At 40.0% G+C, this 18729-nt stretch overlaps 1 protein-coding gene across 8 annotated transcripts in view; it reads left to right on the top strand.

The window, feature by feature from the left end:
• The window catches only part of LOC128831885 (poly(rC)-binding protein 3-like), a 757719-nt gene that overhangs the window by 537278 nt on the left and 201712 nt on the right, over nt 1-18729 (top strand). The window contains exon 1 of one of the 8 annotated variants that reach the window (XM_054018737.1): nt 13740-13927. The exons of the other annotated variants lie outside the window; for them this stretch is intronic. The gene's annotated coding sequence lies outside the window, so the exon portion shown is untranslated. Of the gene's footprint in view, nt 1-13739; nt 13928-18729 lie in introns of those variants that run through there. 8 annotated transcript variants of the gene reach the window in all.

The raw sequence follows: 18729 nt of genomic DNA, 5'->3' as shown, positions 1-18729 counted from the left end.
ACATCAGGTTCCACCAGACTGAAGGTGGGAGATACTTATCTCCCTGGCTGACCATTGTGTGTTGTGTGTTTTACAATGGAAGTTGATTTGCACACCGAGTGAAATGCTAAGGAAGAGATTGCGGGGGACATCAGAAGGAAAATTAACAGGAAGAGGTGAACAGCCAGGGCAGAGGACCCTGTTTTACAGGTGAAGAACAAAGGACTGGACTAGTATATCTGGAGGAGCAGGAAGATGTCTTGGCATCCTTCATCAAGGGGAAACAAGTTGCCATCAGATTTGATCCCATGAAAGGAGGATCTCAGCCATCTTGGTTGAAAAATGCTGTGAGAAGGACTTTGGGTAAGCAGTACCTTATAAGGCAAGAGGGGATCTTCTTAGTTGAGTTTAGGCTGTAGAATACAGGATACATGTCATGAATTTATTTTATATGGAAAGCTTTTGTTTTTAATAGTTCTGTTTGCTATCGTATGAATCTCTATTCTTTGTTAAATAAGCTTATATTTGTGTTCTCTATAAACAAATCTAAGTGCTGTGTGTTACACAGCTCTACGTTCTCAAGTGTAACTAGCAAGCTATGGTGTACTGTTTCTTTGAGAACAGCAGGCCTGATCATTCTGAGAGTGTCCCGTGGATAAGTGGCTGGATTCTGCAGGGAGATGTTTGGAGGACTCAGGTTGGAATGTGCCCATTGCTAACCTGCATGAGGAACAGTGGAGCCCTCATGGGCTGAGAGAGAAGCGCTTGTGTTGTCAATGGCTGGGAGAGAAAGTGAGCTGACCCCTGGCAGATACAGACAAGGCTCCCCTCATGCTAAGGGCAAGTGGTAGCAAGGTGTCTCACAACCCTGGGTACCCCTGGGAAGTGTCCTATTTTCTCACTAATCCTTCCAGTTGGCCCTCTACATCTGAATCAGGAATCATGCAAAATCATCCTTTGAGAATGTTTAGTGAGAAGGAATAGAACTGGGAGATGCCCAAGATCAGTTCTGTCCATTCTTGCAGTGGTCTGGGAGTGTCAGAATGATGGAACCAATGGACCAGCTTTTCTATGCTGACTCCACACTAGCAAGAGATTCCCTTACACCGGGGGAATCCTTATCTGCAAGGGTAGTGTAGCTTTGCAATCCTTTTGTACTATTGGAGCTACACAAGGGACTATATTGGGGGACTGGATCTGGTTCTGGATCTGTAAACTGAAAGTGAAAAAGATAGTCTCTTAATATGTTAAGTGAAAACTTAGAATTTGTAGAATGCCAAACCTGTGAAAACACTCTAAAATTGCTATATCTCCTTTTTTCCCCTCCTCTCTTTTCCTTGATTTTCTTCTGTTTCTGATGTCTAATCAGTGAGGATTACTTTATTTTATTTTATTTAAATTTAAGCAATAAAATACACCAGATGTCGGACAAATTAATAATAATCTATCGTTTAACCCCAAAAGTCTTGCAGCATCAATATAAAAAGATCTAACAGTCATGATCCCAAACCACAAGCCATATTAATCTTAGAAAGGTTTCAGAGTAGCAGCCGTGCAAGGCACTAAATTTAGCCGTATAGAGTGGTAATCTTAGGAATGGCTTTGATCGAGTGGGCTGGCGGTACATGTTTTAGACCCTACAGAAATTTGGATTTGGACCTGTATCCAACTGTTATGTTCACATCCAACCTCTCACATCATGATCAACAAGGTGACCTCAGATACCTTCAGTCTCTTCCGGGGTACTAGGCGAGGATGCACACAGTCTCCATTACTTTTTTATTTGGATCTTGAGGCCTCGGAAATAGCTATCTGAGCTCCATCCAGATATCCAAGTTATACAGCTTGGTTCTATGGACTATAAATTGATGTTATATGCTGATGATGCCTTTTTATATATATCCAAAGTAGAACCCCCAGCCCTCCCATCACTAATTCAAAAATTTATAGTATCTGGTTACAAAATAAATTGGGGAAAGTTGGATCTATTGGAAATCTCCCAGTTGTCATGTAGTCAGCCATTTCTCAATGGCTAAGCCCTGGCACAAATTAAGGACTGGGTTAATACAATAAAAATGAATACTCAGCCTAGGCTCCTCTATATGCTAATCATCCTACCTGTATATAATCCTTCCATTTTGGTATATGAAAGGAGATTTATAAAACAAAAACTGTTACTCTGCTGGTTTTGTGACAACTCTTTTTTTCTAGGAGAAAATCAACAGGTCTTACTGAAGGATTTGGTCTAAATTCAAAGTTTGGTGCAGAGGGAGACCTATTCAGCACCATGTTGCAAAAGTGTCCCATATTCTGGAATTTTTACAAGATGACTTTGATCTCAGGGTGCCGGGTAATACCTTAAAAATGCATCTTCACTGCCAGTAATTTTGAGTGTATCCAGAAAGTCTTCCATTTCCCACCAAAAGGACTTACATTGCTTCATTTCAGAAGTTCAGTTATAGTGTCTTCCTGAGGTGCATTGAGCTCTATCTTTGGATTTGAACATTGTGCTCAATGCCTTAATGCAGGCTCCCTTTGAATCTATGGAATCCGATTCATTGTACTACCTATCAAAATGACCTTTTTGATCGCTGTCACCTCAGCAAGAAGGGTATCGGAGTTGGGAGTTCCATCAACTCATACATCCTGCTGTGTCTTCCACAAATGTACGGTGGTTTCAGAAACGGATCCTAGCTTTATTCCAAAATTAAATTTGATTTTTTTCATTGACAACAAGAGACGTTAATGCCTTTTTTTTGTCCACATCCTTCTCACCCAAAGGAGACACTATGGCATTTATTGGACAAAGGCAAGCCTTCGAGATTTATCTGAAAGGAGCTGAGAGCTTAAGAAAAAGAATAGCCTTGTTGGTGGTATTTCAGTGAAGGAAAAGATGATCTTAGGCACCTTAAATCATCAGTCTCCCAGTGGATTTGCTGGTACATTGCTGAGGCATATAGAACAAAAGGACTTAATCCTCCATTGGGTACAAGAGCTCACTCAGCCCAAGCAATGGTGGCATCGTGCACTGAAAAAGGGCAGGCCCCTCACAAAGAAATCTGTAAAGCTGCAACTTGGTCATCCCTGCATACATTTACCAAGTTTTATAAGGTAGATAGTCTTCAGCTGATTCAGTCTTTGGTAGGTGGGTCCTGCATGTTGTGGCAATTTCTTGGCATAAGGGAATCCTTTCTCTCAGTGATGTAAATTTGTTCCCTCCCTAGGATTTTTGTCTTTTCTGGGAAAATCCCACACTGAGGATTTGTGGGTGTGTACCTGAAAACTTCCCCATCCTTAAAGGAATAGGACCACAGATCCAGCCCTCTCTGAGAATACAAGGGAGATCTCTTTCATTATGGTGAAGTTCTCTGCTCTGCAGGAGTTAAAACCTTTCTTGTGGATTATAATGTTTCTCATTGACTGTGTTTTTCCAAGGTGCTGATGCAGCATAAAATTCTTTTTTTGTTTCACGGACAGAGGCGCTAGCTTTTGAAGCATCTTGTAACTGAGGGGTTGGAGGCTAGTCCCTCATCAGCCGTCCAGTCAGGTTTAATTCTGCCCTGTACAGCTACAGATGAATGGCAACCCACACTGAGGCTCTGTGGACCTATTCATTCTCCAAGTCTCAGGTTGTTATGTGCTCCAGAGTGTATGAGCACCTCACAGTCTTTAATATATTTACCCTCACATCACCCCTGGGAGGTAAGGAAGTACTATCATCCCTACTTTACAAATGGGGAACCGAGGCATAGAAAGACAGAGGCTTGCCCCAGGTTGCTCAGGAAGTCTGTGGTACAGTAGGGAGTTGAACCCCAGTCTACTGGCTAATCACTGGAGTATTTTTCCTCTCTATAATGTTCAAAACATTTTTAAAGGAATGGAATAAAATATGCTGTGGAATTGGGGATAAAAATTCACCTAGGACTAGACTTGGCTGGGTATCCTTTTCCTGATTTTGTCTATCTTATGTTGAACAGAATTCTCTTTCCTGGTCTCCTACTGTCAGTTTTTTCCTGTGGCTGCACCTATGCCAGTGAATCTGGCCCAATGTGTTCTCTGATTTGTCAAAGAATGCTCCAAGAAAAGTAGCTTTATAAGGTTTTGATAGCTCTGACTTGAAACGCCAATATTTACCTAAATTCAAGTATTGCCTGCTGACATCAATACAATGTGTGTTTTGATGGTACTGTACAAGGAGAAACTGCCAATATAAACTTCAAAGCTTTTCCTATTTTTAGATTTATTAACTCTACAGTTCTTCAGTAGCTTCCTGATCACACATTAGTCAAAGTCTGCAGTGACACAATGATAGCTCTCTCATTGCACCAGCATATTGAACTGTCTACCACCAGCCTTTGCATCAAGAATTTCCTTACATTCCTACTCTCCCATAGAGGAATTGAAGAGCAGAATGAGCATATTGAGAAGAGAAAGAGCAGCATATTAAAAGATGTGATCATTTTAGGCAAGATAGCTTCTTTTTCTGAGAATGAGATTATATTGATTTCTCTGGTGAAGGAATTAAAATTGACTTGAGGGGGATTTCTTTCATATGTTTAGGGTTTTTTAAAAGCCATATGGCCCTCGTCAGAGTTGCTGTAACTGCTGAAGACAATATTTGCTGAAGTTTTAGGAATACAGAAGATCCAAAGTTAAGTTGAACTCTTATCTTTCCAGCAGGAGAACTGGTTGAGCAGAAAAACATTTTGCTTTATGGAAGCTAGACTATAAAAGCCATACATAACTGTAATAGTCTTAAATGATGAATAGTATTGTGCTATTATTCATATTCAGAAATGCAGCTAGTGTCCTTGGTCTACATTTTGTGTGAGATATGCTAATTTTTTTTCTTTCAAAATACAGATGAACGTGATCAGCATTTTGTTTTCTAACCCCATGCTAAACCTTCACTGGAGCTTTTTAATCTTTCTGAAAGCTGACAGTATTTCTCCTGCAACTGTTCCTCATTTTTATGTAGCTACTTTGCATATCTATATAATAAATAAAAACTAAAATATTTTCTCCCTTTTGACCCAAGCAGTTAGCCAATATGTGGGGTCTTGCAGGTTATTTCCATTCAGAGGAGAAATTGATGATAGTCAGGTATCTTTGATGTAATCCTGTTTATTTACAAAGAAAGTACACAAAGTGCTCTTTCCCTAAACACAGTAGGAATCAAACATCACACAGCTTTCTTTTATCACCGTTCCAAACCTCTTTCCAACCAGCACTCTACCCAAAGGCTCTGTCTCTTAGCTTTTTCTCAGGGCCACACTACAAGTGCTCTTCTGGCTGGCTGTCAGGCTTCCTTGCTGCCTTTTCTGTGATCTTCTGTGGTGTTTCTGTTGCTTCTTTCACACATACATAGCTCCATCCAGCAACACACAGCGCCCTATATTTGCATTCAGACTCCAGGGGAAAATCTCTCAGTACCTACTTCTGCCTTGCATGGGAGCCTGCGTTTTGAGCAGTGGCTCCTATTTTTTCAGCTATCTATTCCATAAAGGAGCTTAATTGCTCTTTACATTTATTCTGACCAAAAAAAAGGCATCCGTTATACCCAGGAGCTTTACAAGGTTTCACCCAACCTCCAGCTTAACAATATTTATGTATTTGAAATATTAGGAAAATAGAATATTAAGGGCAAAACGCATCTCTCCTTTGAACTCTGAGAGGAGAGAATGGTGAGTGATTTTGAATTATTTTTAGCTCTGTAACTAGCAGTGAATAAATACATTATTTAGACCTTTTACCAAAAACACAGTAATTTATTCTTCGTACCAGTCAACCAGCAACACCTTCTTACACCCACTAGCACAGTTAGTCACTTCTTTTGTAGATCTTTACAAACAAGCTAACCCAATATTCAAATATAATTGAGACAAACTCATATGCTTCTCTACAGTCAGGAAAAATCAGCTGTTACCTTAACGCTAACAGGCAAAAATAACTTCTGGGCCTGACTCTGCTCCTTGGAGTTAGAGGCTAATCATTTTTCTCAGAAGGTATTTTGCTCTTTCAAGCTCTTATGAAATGGACAATATCCATTGTCCTTTGTAGCGATAGTCTGTCTGTACATACTGTTTGAGGGGTCTGTCTGTTATGGAGCCTAACTCCTCTGTGACCTTTCTATGTGCCTCACTTGGTGTAAAGGCTGTTCCTTCTGAGCCAGCCATGAGCCAGGCAGGGAGTCTCTCCCTCTATGAAAATTATACCCCAGTAAAAAACTTCCCCCTGTCTTTACCTCATCTTGGATCCAGCATGTGTCTGTTTCCCTACTGACACAGTGTCCTTCTGCAGAGCGAAATTCACCCATCCAGAGGGCCAGCACAACGGCCTATGTACCACTTCTCAAAATAGGGTTTACTTGTGATTTCGTTGGTGCAGTAGGCCTTGTGCTGGCTGTCTCAGGAATTTCAGGCCAGCAAAGCGGACACATTAGCTTTGTATGATAATGACATTGGGATTCTCCAAGGAGTAGCCTACACCTCTGACATGCAGGAGGGTTATTTTTATTCTGATGAAACTGCCATCAGTGGGGAACAATGTGTAAGAGGCCGTGGCTGAATATTAATTTTGGGCTCTTCCCCCAGACAGAAGATCTGTTCTTGAGGTCAGTATGAGGGAGTCATTTGCCTCTCTCCTCTGCAGTATTTGTGGAGAAGCAAATGGGTAGTCACTGACCCCAGGAACAAATCTGCCAATTATGAAAAGGCACTAAAGTGGCCTTCAGAAGCTGAGTTTTTTGGGAAACAATTGGCCACTGATGGAGTCCTTCCCTCTCACCTCAACTTATTAATTTAAAAAATGTATAAAAAATACCCTGGGTGATTCATAGCCAAATGACCCCTATTTTATTCTATAGAGGTTCTTCTACTGCCCTGATCACCATGAGGGCCTTCCAAGAGTGCATTAAGCAACATGATTAACATCTGGCATATGTGATTTGTTCCCTCTTATCCTCTCCCCAAAGAGAGAATTGTGTGCAGTGGAATGTTTTTATTTTAATAAATATGTACATGTTGCTCTATGGTTATATTAGAGAAGACCAGATTGAAGTAGTATCCCTCGTCCTTGGAGCAGAAGGTGATGAGGTTTTTGATGGTCCTTGGTTTCTGTGTGAGTTTGTTCCACAGTCATAGATTGACTCCCAAGAAAGCCCTGTCTCCTGCACAGAAAAGCTTTAACCTGAGAAAGTTCCATTGTGCCTAAGGAGTGCAGCTGTTGACCCTGGCCCTCATCCCACAACTTTAGTCTTCTAGATAATCTGGGCCTACCCCATTGAACGCCTTGAAGATAACCATCGCCATGCCTGCCTGTCCTCCTCCCTGTTCAAATGCAGTCCTGCAGGAGAATGAGCTTAGCACTCAAGTTAACGACCATTTGCATCAGCACTACAAGAAAAGAGCAAAGACAATCATATAATTAGACCACAAGATCTGGGAAGCTCAATTCCCTGCCTTTTTCTCCTGCGGTGGCTTCGCAACTTGCAGCTGTAGAGGTGACTTTTAAAAAAAATTGTCTTGTGGCTTGTCATGGCAAATAGACCTATAGAATAGGTGCCTTCTCTAGAGCTAGGACCAACAACCTCCCAGGGCTTTTGCAATTTCCAAACTATGGTCACTTTCTGCTGAACAGGGCCTTTAATTGCTTACTTAATGCATCAATATGCTTTATGCCTTAATTGCCATGCATGTGCGGTTTTGTGTTGCAACCTTCATGCTGTTCATATCCAGTGAACTTGATTATCCTTGGTTTTTGGAGAACTATGCTTTTTAAAGCTCTACCCATTCAACAGAAGCTTGCTCAAACTGTCTACTGATTTATCTATTCAACTGAACATAGGCCATTAAAACAGAGTACTGAATATGCTTGTGCTTTAGACAAAGATTAGACTTTATTTTCAAAGTTTGAATAGTTTTTATTCTGGTGCATGTTGCTGCTGTATTTGCTGAGCTTGATCCAAAAGAATCAAAGCACGTGGTTAAAGCAAAGAGTGGCATGTGGTTCATGAACCCCATAATTAGTTCCTCTTCCTAGCTCCAAGCAGTAATTAAATCTGCCACTTCTGCTCTGCTGATTCATTTATTTAGCTATTTAATTGCTCAACTGAATACGTCTTTATCTCCGGAACTGCAACATTTTATTCAGACAAAGAAATAGCATAATCCATTTTTTTCCAAGATCAGGGACGTGTAAAAGAAAAGAGCATTAATACTACATGATTTGGTGGTGGTGTCACTTTTCACTTATCAAATAAAACAGTGTTTAAGGGAAAACTTCAACTGATGCTTAAGGATAGCTTTCCATATATAGGTTTGTTTCCTCTAAGAGCTCATTATGTCAAACTTTGAATCCTAATACATCTATTCCAAGTTGCGATCAGGGTCATGAGTTAAACAGAGGAGCTCTCAGGGAATAATAGCAATAATTATATGTAAAACAGGAAATCCAGCCGCTACTCTATTGGCAGCAGATTTTTATCAACATTTTTAAAATGTAGATGCACAGCACACTGAACAGTAACTTTCCTATAGAAAGCTCCTTTTGGGTATATTTCTGATAAGTATATGATTTATGTCCATGATGTCTTTGTCAGATTCATCTACAGGTCCTGCAGTTGGGTCTATAAAGCACACAGTCTTGAGTACGTTCAAGCTTACTAAAGAGAGTCCTTGTACCATGTGGGTGCACATTTCCATAGGTGCAGTTTTCCTCACTGTGTATTTTTAGCATCCTTTGAAGGACATCACTTTTATCCACAGTTTGCAAAAATGGATGGGTTTGGAGAAGCAGTTTGTAAAACAGTAAGGTCCAAACAAAACTCTTACTGATAATCAGTTTGAGAAGAAACCTGCTTTGGAAGTTGGAAAAAAAAATTAGTAACCCTTTTTAATTGTCATGTCTTTGTTCCGTCTGTCTGTCTAAAGTTTTATACCATGCACGTCACTGTTGTCTGAGTCTATTTCACTCTATTAGATTAATATTTATATTAGACTTCTTGCTGTTCTCTTACCAAGTTAGTAGTGTTCAAAACTGTGCAGCTTTCTAGGTAAATCATTGTTTTCCCAGGTAAACTCGTTATTTAAAATTGTTCACCAGTTACCACTGGGGTAAAGGTTTTTTACTTGTATGAAGCTTTTGTTCAGCTCTTAGTAACTCAACGAGAGTTTTACCTGGATAAGGACTTTAGGACTTGGCCCAAAGATACTTACATTGCACTGTTTTTATTGTTATGCTTTTGCGTGAGCCTTCATTAAACAAATAACAACGGTTTTCTGACCCTGCAAAAACTTGAAATCTGGCAAGCAGTTCTGTCCTTACAGGATTGTCTCATCTTTTTCTCATAGAAATAGAGGGCTGGAAGGGACCTCAAGATGTCAAGTCCAGCCCCCTGTACTGTGGCAGGGCCAAGTAAACTTAGACCATCCGTAAGGGATATTTGTCCGACTTGTTTTAAAAAGCTCCCAATGAAGGGGACTCTATTGGAAGCCTATTCCAGAGTTTAACTACCCTTCAAGTTAGAAATATTTTTCCTTATATCTAAACCTAAAAGTCCCTTGCTGAAGGTTAAGCCCATTACTTCTTGTCCTACCATCAGTGGACATGTAGAGCAGTGGATCACCATTTTTTTTTTTATAACAGCCCTTAACATATTGGAAGACTGTTATCGGGTCCCCCTCAGTCGTCTTTTCTAAAAAGTAAACATGCCCAGTTTTTAACCTTTCCTCATAACTCATTTTTGTTGCTGTCCTCTGGACTCTTTCCAATTTGTCCACATCTTTCCAAAAGTGCGGTGCCCAGAATTGGACACAGTACTTCAACTGACGCCTCACCAGCGACAAATAGAACAATTACCTCCTGTGTCTTATTATATACAACACTACTGTTAATACACCCCAGAATCATATTAGCCTTTTTTGCAGCTGCATCACATCATGCAATTATACTCCGTTTCTGGTCCACCATCACCGTCAGATCCTTTTCAGCAGTACTACTACCTAGACAGTTATTCCCCATTTTGTAGTTATGCATTTGGTTTTTCCTTCCCAAGGGAATTACTTTGCACTTGTCTTTATTGAATTCAGACCAGCTCTCCAATTTGTCAAGGTCATTTTGAATGTTAAAACTGTCCTCTAAAGTACTTGCAGCCCTTCCCAGCTTGGTGTCATTCGCAAAGTTTACAAGCATAATCTCTACTTCATTATCCAAGTCATTAGTGAAAATATTGAATAGTACTGGACCCAAGACTGACCCCTGCGGGAACCCACTAGATACACTCTCCCAATTTGGCAGCAAACCATTGATAACTACTCTGAGTGCAGTCTTTCAACCAGTGTGCACCCACTTTATAATAATTTAATCCAGACCACATTTCCCTAATTTACTTATGAGAGTGTCATGTGGAACTGTGTCAAAGCCTTCCTAAAATCAAGGTATATCATATATACTGCTTCCTCCTATCCACTAGGTCAGTAACCCTATTAAAGAAGGAAATTAAGCTGGTTTGGCATGATTTGTTCTTGACAAATCCATGCTGATTATTCCTTATAACCCTATTATCTTCCACGTCCTTACAAATTGATTGTTTAATAATTTGCTTCAGTATCTTTCCAGGTATTGAAGTTAGGCTAACTGGTCTATAATTCCCCAGGTTCTCCTTGTTTCCCTTTTTAAAGATAGGTACTATGATTGCCCTTTTCCAGTCTTCTGGGACCTCTCCCATCCTCCGGGAGTTCTCAAAGATAATTGCTAATGGCTCTGAGATTGCTGCAGTTAGTTCCTTAAGTACCCTAGGATGAATTTAATCAGGCTCTGCCACCTTGAATGCATCTAAATATTCTTTAACCTGTTCTTTCCCTATTTTGGCTTGCATTCCTTCCCCCCAGTTGTTAATATTAATTGTGTTGACTATCTGGTCATCATTAACATTTTTAATGAAGACTGAAGCAAAATTGGCATTAAGCATTTTAGCTTTCTTGATGTCATTAGTTATTAACTCTCCTTCCCCTCTTAATAGAGGACCTATGCTTTCCTTTGTTTTTCTCCTGCTCCTAATGTATTTAAAGAACCTCTTATTACCTTTTATGTCCCTTGCTAGGTGTAACTCAGGGTCCCTTAGCCTTTCTGATTTTGTCCCTACATACTTGTGCTGTTCTTTTGTACTCCTTATCAATTTGATCATGTTTCCACTTTTTGTAGGATTACTTTTTGATTTTCAGGTAATTATAGAGCTCCTGATGGAGCCATATTGGCCTCTTACTATTCTTCCGGTCTTTCCTTTGCGTTTGGAATAGATTGTAGTTGTGCCTTTTAATATTTTCTCTGTGAGGAACTGGCAACTCTTCTGAACTTCTTTATTCCTTAAATTTTCTTCCCAGAGGACCTTCCCTACCCAGGGCCGCCGAGAGCGGGTTCGGGCCCCGGTAAAAAAAATTTTTTTTGGGCCCCCCAGCAAGGGCAGACCAGCTAAATAGGGCCAACGAGAGGTGGGGGGGGGGGGGAAGCCAGTCCCAGAATTTTTTTGGGCCCCCCGGCAAGCACGGACCAGCTAAACAGGGCTGACAAGAGCGGGGGGGGGGGAAGCCGGGCCCTGGGCCCCCTTCCGGACCGCCGGGCCCTGGTAATTTGTACTGGCTTCCCCCCCCCCCCCCCCTTCTGGGCCCTTTCCCTACCAGTTCTCTGAGTTTGTCAAGTCTGCTTTTTTGAAGTACATTGTCCTTATTCTTTGCTCTCACTCCTTTCCTTTCCTTAGAATCGTGAAATCTATCATTTCATGGTCACTGTCACCCAAGTTGCCTTTCACTTTCAGATTCGCTACCAATTCCTCCCCGTTGATCAAAGGATTTTGTATCAGATTTATCTAAATCTCAAGCTTTTTAGATGTATTTCTTGAATCAAACTAAAAGTTCATCCATCACTATGCACATAGGCTCTGACTTCTATTTTTCCCGAAGGGTGTTCCACCCGCGCTCCACCCAAGGTCCCCCAACCCCCACTCTGCCTCTTCCCGCCCCTGATCTGCCCCTTCCCCCACTCCTCACCCTCACTCCAGCCCCGGAGCACCCACAGAGTCGGCGCCTATAACTGTGCTCAGTGCACTACCCCCAATTTCTTATGGCTTGTCTGCATGGTGGAGAAATGCACCAGACCCTTGCTGGTGCGTACTAAAGGTTCCCTAATGAGTTTAACGTAGATGTTTCAAATGACACTATGTTAAAGCACACCAGCAGGGTCTTCACGGACCAATTAATGTGCAACACACTTTAGAAATCATATCCCCCTAGGGTGCACTACTGCCACCGTTTAGACAAGCCCTTTGAGTCTATTTAAAAAAAAAAACTAAGGCATCCATCTTGGATGATAACCATAACAAGTAAACCATCTCAGACCCACATATAAAGCATTTTAATAAAAAGAAGCACTTTTCATTGTGGAAGTACATGCAACCATGTGCAATGTAGTACCTGGGAATAAAATGTTTTCCATTTGCTTTCAACAGAAATTTGGTGCACAATATTTATCACAGCAATGCAGGAATCTTTTCAAATGTTTTTTATCCCTGCTCTATTATCATGCCAGGGCTTTATGTTAGTGTGTAAATTATAGAATTACATATTATGCACAGATGTATGAATACACTGACGCGATAGATGGAGAGAGAGATAAATAGATCACCCACCTGATCACCCTTTAAACATTTTTCACATTTAGGAGTATCTGTGGTAGGAAATAAGGAATTGTTACTACACACTTCCCCTCAGATTAACCTAGCTATTGTCATCCTACCATCAACAGGCTGGAAATTGCTATCCTTCAGGCACTGCTGGGTTTACAAGTAGTAGAATGCAATTGAAACCACTCCCTTTTCCTCCCCTCCCCTCCCCTTACCACAGCAAGCATTACCCAGCAACTTGTAGCAAGCAGCTGTCATCAGCCACAATGGGAACTGGATGTTTGCAAAGTAATGTATGTGCTTTAGGTCTGGTCACTGTATAGTGAGCCACTTTGCTAAATCCCTTTTTGTAATCTGTAATTTGGTTTTAAGTCCCATTATCCAGCAATATAGTTAAAAACCTAAGGCTGGAATCTGATCTCACATACACTGGTGTAGCTCTAGTGTGGCAGTGAAGTCAGTGGAGTTACACTAGTGCGAGTGGGATGAGATTCAGGCCCTGAATCCTGGGAGCAAACATACAAGTGTATGTAGTTTATTAGCACAGTAATAACTTTATGTAGGTGACTCTCTTATTAATATGTTCAAGCTATGGAAAACCTGTCATTTTTGACATGACATAACCAACTGTAACTGTGGAAGACGGGGCCACAGATGATGCGAGTTATATAGTACCTACACAAGAAAACTAATGGAGGCATAGCATTCTATAACTAGAAATGTATAACTTCGATAGCATGTTGATATGTCCCATGCTTTGGTGGGTTTTGTTTTTAATCTCTGTGCATTTATTTCTCTGTACTCGTGCTGTACACGGAGAGAGTCTTTACAGTTTTATCACATTAGAATGTGACATTCCTGGCCTTGACAGTGCTTTTGTTTGGATATTTATAGCAGCTTCTGGTCATTGTTGAGCAAAGGAGATTGCCCTGCCCTCTGGCCCTTTCTTAAGCAGATTTTGGGCAGAAGCTCCTCTCATGTGGCACTAATTGAAATGATTGGTGGAGGGGTGTGGTGAGCTCACTGTGCCTGACTCTGGCTTATCTGCCAGGGGCTAAGCCAGGGGAGAGGAGAGGGAGGGGGGAGAAAAAAAAAAAGGCAAAGCTTTGCCTCATTCCAGTAGGGCTCAGGGCTCCCGGCCATCTGTCCACCCTTGGAATCAGAAGACAAATAGAGGGACCACACTCACTATAACTGTGCAGAAGGAAATTGTTTCGGAAAGTCTGGCTGAGCTTTGCATTTGAAGTGCGGGCTTTGAGAGCAGCTCAGCAGGTCAGTACTTCTACCAGTCAGATTTATTTGTTCAGATGATGTAGAGGGGTTTAGCTGAAAATCTTTAGTATTAGAAATGGTATGTTATTTTCAGGAGTTAGATTGCAATTGAAGGACATGTTTCTTTGAAGCTTGAAGACTGGAACTCAGCTTGCTCTATTTGCTGTCCCATATGCATTATGATTCTGATCAGAGTTTTGTTTATCTAGCTGACTATTACTGGTGACATCCGAATGGCTAGGGCAGCCTAACAATGGGCAAATCTTTAAAAGATTTAAGCTAACAAGTTGCTTTAAAAGTGATTTTGTATGGAGATGTTTTTATGTGTGTGACTTATCATCTGGACAAGTGTGCTACATTAAAATATGTATTAGGGATTGTCATTGGAAATATGTGCGCTTCATTTTGTTGAGTAACTCAGCCTGAGTCTTCAGCTTGAGGATTTAAATGCTTTAACATCATTTAGAGCCCCCTCCCCCCCAAAATAATAGTTTGTTGTAAGTTTAATGTGAAATGGGGAAAGGCAAGAGCAAGCTATTCACTATGAAAACCACAAGCTGTAGTGGTATGATTAGAAAGGCAGAGGCTAAGAAGTTTTTGACATACTGTAAACTGGCATTACAGTAAAAAATCAAGTGAATTGTAATATTTTTCTCATGGAGGGAGGTTTCATCATTTGAAGTTACATGAACATGTTTAATATGTCATTCCAATGTCTTGTTTTTTTTTTACCTTACTAATGAATGAACCTAAGTAAACAACTGTATAGTCTAATGCTGTACATTGCACGAGAGATAAAGAAAAAGTACAACTTCTTACTTCATATTTCTTTTACTTAAGGAAAATTCAGTATTATTCAGAAAATTAACAAAAATATTATTATAATGGTAATAAAATCATCTTAGGTCTCTGGATTTTTTTAAAGTCAAAATATTATGTTTAGGGTGGAAAAACTGTACAGTTAAGCCTAACTACATATAAATTCATGTGACACATCTGTTATATAATTTCATATAACCATCTTGAGGATCTGAATTATTTTAATGCTTTATATTTAAACAGTCCTGTTATGTTTAAATATATCCATATGATGACTTATGTTTATATTTCTGAAGATAGTTTATTTGATCTGTTTCCCAATTATCATTTTTTACAATATGTATTAACTGAATAGTTAATAGCCGCATGCTCTAGTGTAAAATTACAGTCAACAAAATCAAGTCGCAGCAGGAAATTATTTCAATCACTGTGCATGCATGCCTTCAAATTAAAAAAAGAAATATGAATTATGTTATTACAAAATTAGCCCTTTGTCAGACCCAGGTATTTCGCTTATTTCCTCCTTTATATGAAGTTTTTAGAAGTGAAACGATAGTGAAAAATGGAGTCAAGTAACTGGTAATCCATTTGTCCACTGCTTTTCTCCATGCCTGGTGCAAAGTTCCAGCGCTGTCACTGGATTATTCAAAATGGATTCTAAGAACCAATCATACCAAAGCTAGGCAAGTGCTTAATAAAAGGTTTATGGATAGTTATGATGGATACTTGCCGTATTTTTAAAATACCTTTTAGGGAAGCAGCTGTTGTATTAAAAAAAAATCTAGTCAGAGAAAAACATGAAAACATGTTGAGGAGTAATGACACAGCTTTAGTAAAGGTACATGAAGAATATCCATAGCAGTTTTACAAGTTGATATAGCGGGTGCACTATGAAAGAAGATCCCCTGTATATCTATCATCCCAATCCACAAATATCTCATAAAATAAGTATTCAGGTGGATGTATTTCTTGTCTGGACCAATGCTGTTCCTTATAATTGCTGACCTCTTATTCATCACATTATGAACTTTTTCATAATGTTAAAATCAATAGCTAGTAGTTCCCCTCAAGAACTCTATTTTAACACTCAGCATACTGTATGTGTGATAATGCAATGAGATATGAGTGTATTAAATGTTTATTCTTAAGTGAATGAACACATTTTTTTTTGTCGTTTAAAGAAGCTAAAACCCCAACAAGTGCACTGCTAGTGATATTAGCAAGAAAAATAGTAACATAAGAAAGCATCATTATTTTAAAACGGCCTCACAGTAGTCATGTTGGTAATATTCTTAGTGCATAATGTCTGTTTCATACCCTGAATGAAAGATTTGATTTTCTTTCAGGTAGTTTATAATTTTTAATTTTAGTGCATTATTGATTGCCATAGGGCTAGATCCTTTTTACTCAGTTCTTATGCCCACAAAGATTTGTCTGAAGAAGGATTTGAGTTATAAACTGAGTCAGGGCTTCAGGATGGGGCCCACGCTATTCAGAATTCCATTTACGATTAGGCCTTTGTGAGGGGATTTGTGTTTGACATTAATTAGAACTGATTTGGCTGATATTTTTAATATGAAATTTCACAACACTGGCTTGGTAGCTGAATAATATACAGATAAAGTTTTGTCAGTGTCCCCTGCAAATTATGATGCATATTCTGTTACCCTGCATTTGGTGTAGTCATTCACACCTTTGAAAATTAGATACAAAAAGTTACTATACCTGAATGGTAGTGATTTGTACCCAGGTTGCCCTCACTTTGCCCTTGTATAAATGACTTCACATGGTGCAGCGCAGGAGTGAATCAGGCCCTCCATCTTTCCTAAGGACCAGACTCTTATGGCAGGGAAAGACAGCAGCAAGCTTCCTCCATGCTGCACGTAGCATGGCAGAGAAGACACCTCTCTACAGTGTGGGAGGCTTCCAAAGCTACCAGGGAACATGGCTGGGGCCAAGTGGCTGTGGGTGCATGGGACACTTGCTTGGAGAAGAGGGTCTTCAGAAGCTGGGAGGAAGGGCAGGGATATTAGGCCTCAGCACGCACTGGTGAGAAGTTGTAGGAGGAAGGTTGCTAGTCAGAGTGAGGGGTAATGACAGGTTTTGGCAACTAAGGGTGGTCAGGATGAAGGGCTGTTGAGTGCTATTGTGGGAGGTTTCTGTAGCTGGGAGGGAAGTCTGCTATGGGTTCTTTTTGGACTATTATTGCATAAAGGATCCAGATCTGGGAAGTGAGGATCAGGATGCTTGTCATCAAGGGCAGAGGGAGGGATTGGCAGCGGAGGGGGAGGCAGATCAGATGTAACAATTACAAGGTGGGTGCAGGGGGAGGGTTCCGCAACTAGGAGGCGTGAGATTCTGAATAACCTTCAGAGGTCTCTATTACGTATATGAAAGCAGCAAAGCAAATGATTATAAACATCGAAAGATAGCAACTGCACTAATTACAAACCACGTTGAAGTCTAAAAATAAACTAAAATAGCAGTTTTTAGCGCTGCAGATTCATTGTGAGTGCCTATCAAAATAAAGTATTTCGGTAATTATATTTTGCTGTAAATTCTAATAACGCTTTCTGGCAGGAACATGTAGAATGCACAGAAATATAGTTGCACAGAATTTTTAAGACAATGTTATTGTTTTTTAAATTCAAATCTATCATATTAATAACTGCGTTTTGCCACTTCCGTTTGCTAAGCAACAGTTGCACTTTGTTGCTTATGAAGCACCAAAAGAAAGAATGAATCCACGCAAGAAGCAAGAGCTTATGTGAAGTTCATGAACAGTAGCAGAAAGATTGAATAATGAGTTCTGTAAATTTTGTTCCTTAAATATTTTAATGTAACTGGGATATTTTTCTGTGCTGGCTGCTGTCAGTGATAGAAGTATCAACAGGAGAAAAATGGGTCACTTGGGTTTTAGCATTAAGCAGCAAATCCAGGGTCAATAGGATTTAGTTGAGATGTTAAGGTTTATTCAATACATTTAGTTAATGAATGGGGGAAGGAGGGGAGAAAAAAGTTTGTGGCACGATTGGTGGAGGGGACAGAATGGCCTCCTGCCAAGTAGTACATCCTGCTGTAATTCTTCCTGATTGATAGATATTCCATAGGACAAAAAAGGAGCTGAGTGATGGGGATTTTAATTAAAAAATACCAGCACTAAAGCCAGCCTTTTTTGGATTAAAATTCAGCAGAAATACTTTGTAACAGACATCCATCTAGTATGAGGGCTTGTTTTGTTTTGTGTTTTGTTTTATTTATTAATGTTAACCTTTAACTGAGGGCAGTGGTGCTGGTAGAATTTTTATAGTGTGTGGGGGGGTTCTGAAAGCCATTGAGCAAAATTGTAAACCTTGTATAGGACGGAAACCACTTCCAGCCAGGGGGTGCTGCCGCACTCCCAGCACCCCTAGTTCCAGAACCACCGTCTGAAGGGAAAAAAAACTGTAATGTGTTTAAGCACCTAGACACTGCCTATAAGGTATGAAAATACTCAGCCTTCACTTATGAAACTCAGCCACAGTAAATCATGTTTGGGTCAATTAATTCCCATGTTAATATAATGCAAACTTCCTGCCAAAGAAAGTCATAATCTCTTCAATATGAACAGCCTGAATTGTATTAACCTGGACACTGAAACCTCTATGTTCTGTCAAACATTTCCGTACATATTCTTAAGCATTTTGATTTGGGTTCAACTCCCCCAAATCCTCCTAATAGAGTGGCCAGTTTTATAAATCAGTGCAATAAATACATTGGGGCCTGTTTTTAAAAATAAGCTTTTATTTAAATTTAAAAGAAAATTTTGCTGAATAATTTTGTTCCTAATGGGCCCATTTATATATTTTTTCACTCTGTCCCTATTTGGGCAAAACGCCAACTGAAATCAGACTTTTCCCCAAGGCTAGAGAGGACATTTAGATTTTGCTGAACTTTCCTTCTATAGCTACCCCCTCAGAGGTTTGGACTGGACTTCTCAGCAA

The sequence above is a fragment of the Malaclemys terrapin genome, chromosome 2 (genome assembly GCF_027887155.1).
Source record: "Malaclemys terrapin pileata isolate rMalTer1 chromosome 2, rMalTer1.hap1, whole genome shotgun sequence".
NCBI classification, from domain to species: Eukaryota; Metazoa; Chordata; order Testudines; family Emydidae; genus Malaclemys; species Malaclemys terrapin.
The sequence above is the reverse complement of the archived record's forward strand: the minus strand, read 5'-3'. Positions and strand labels throughout refer to the sequence as shown.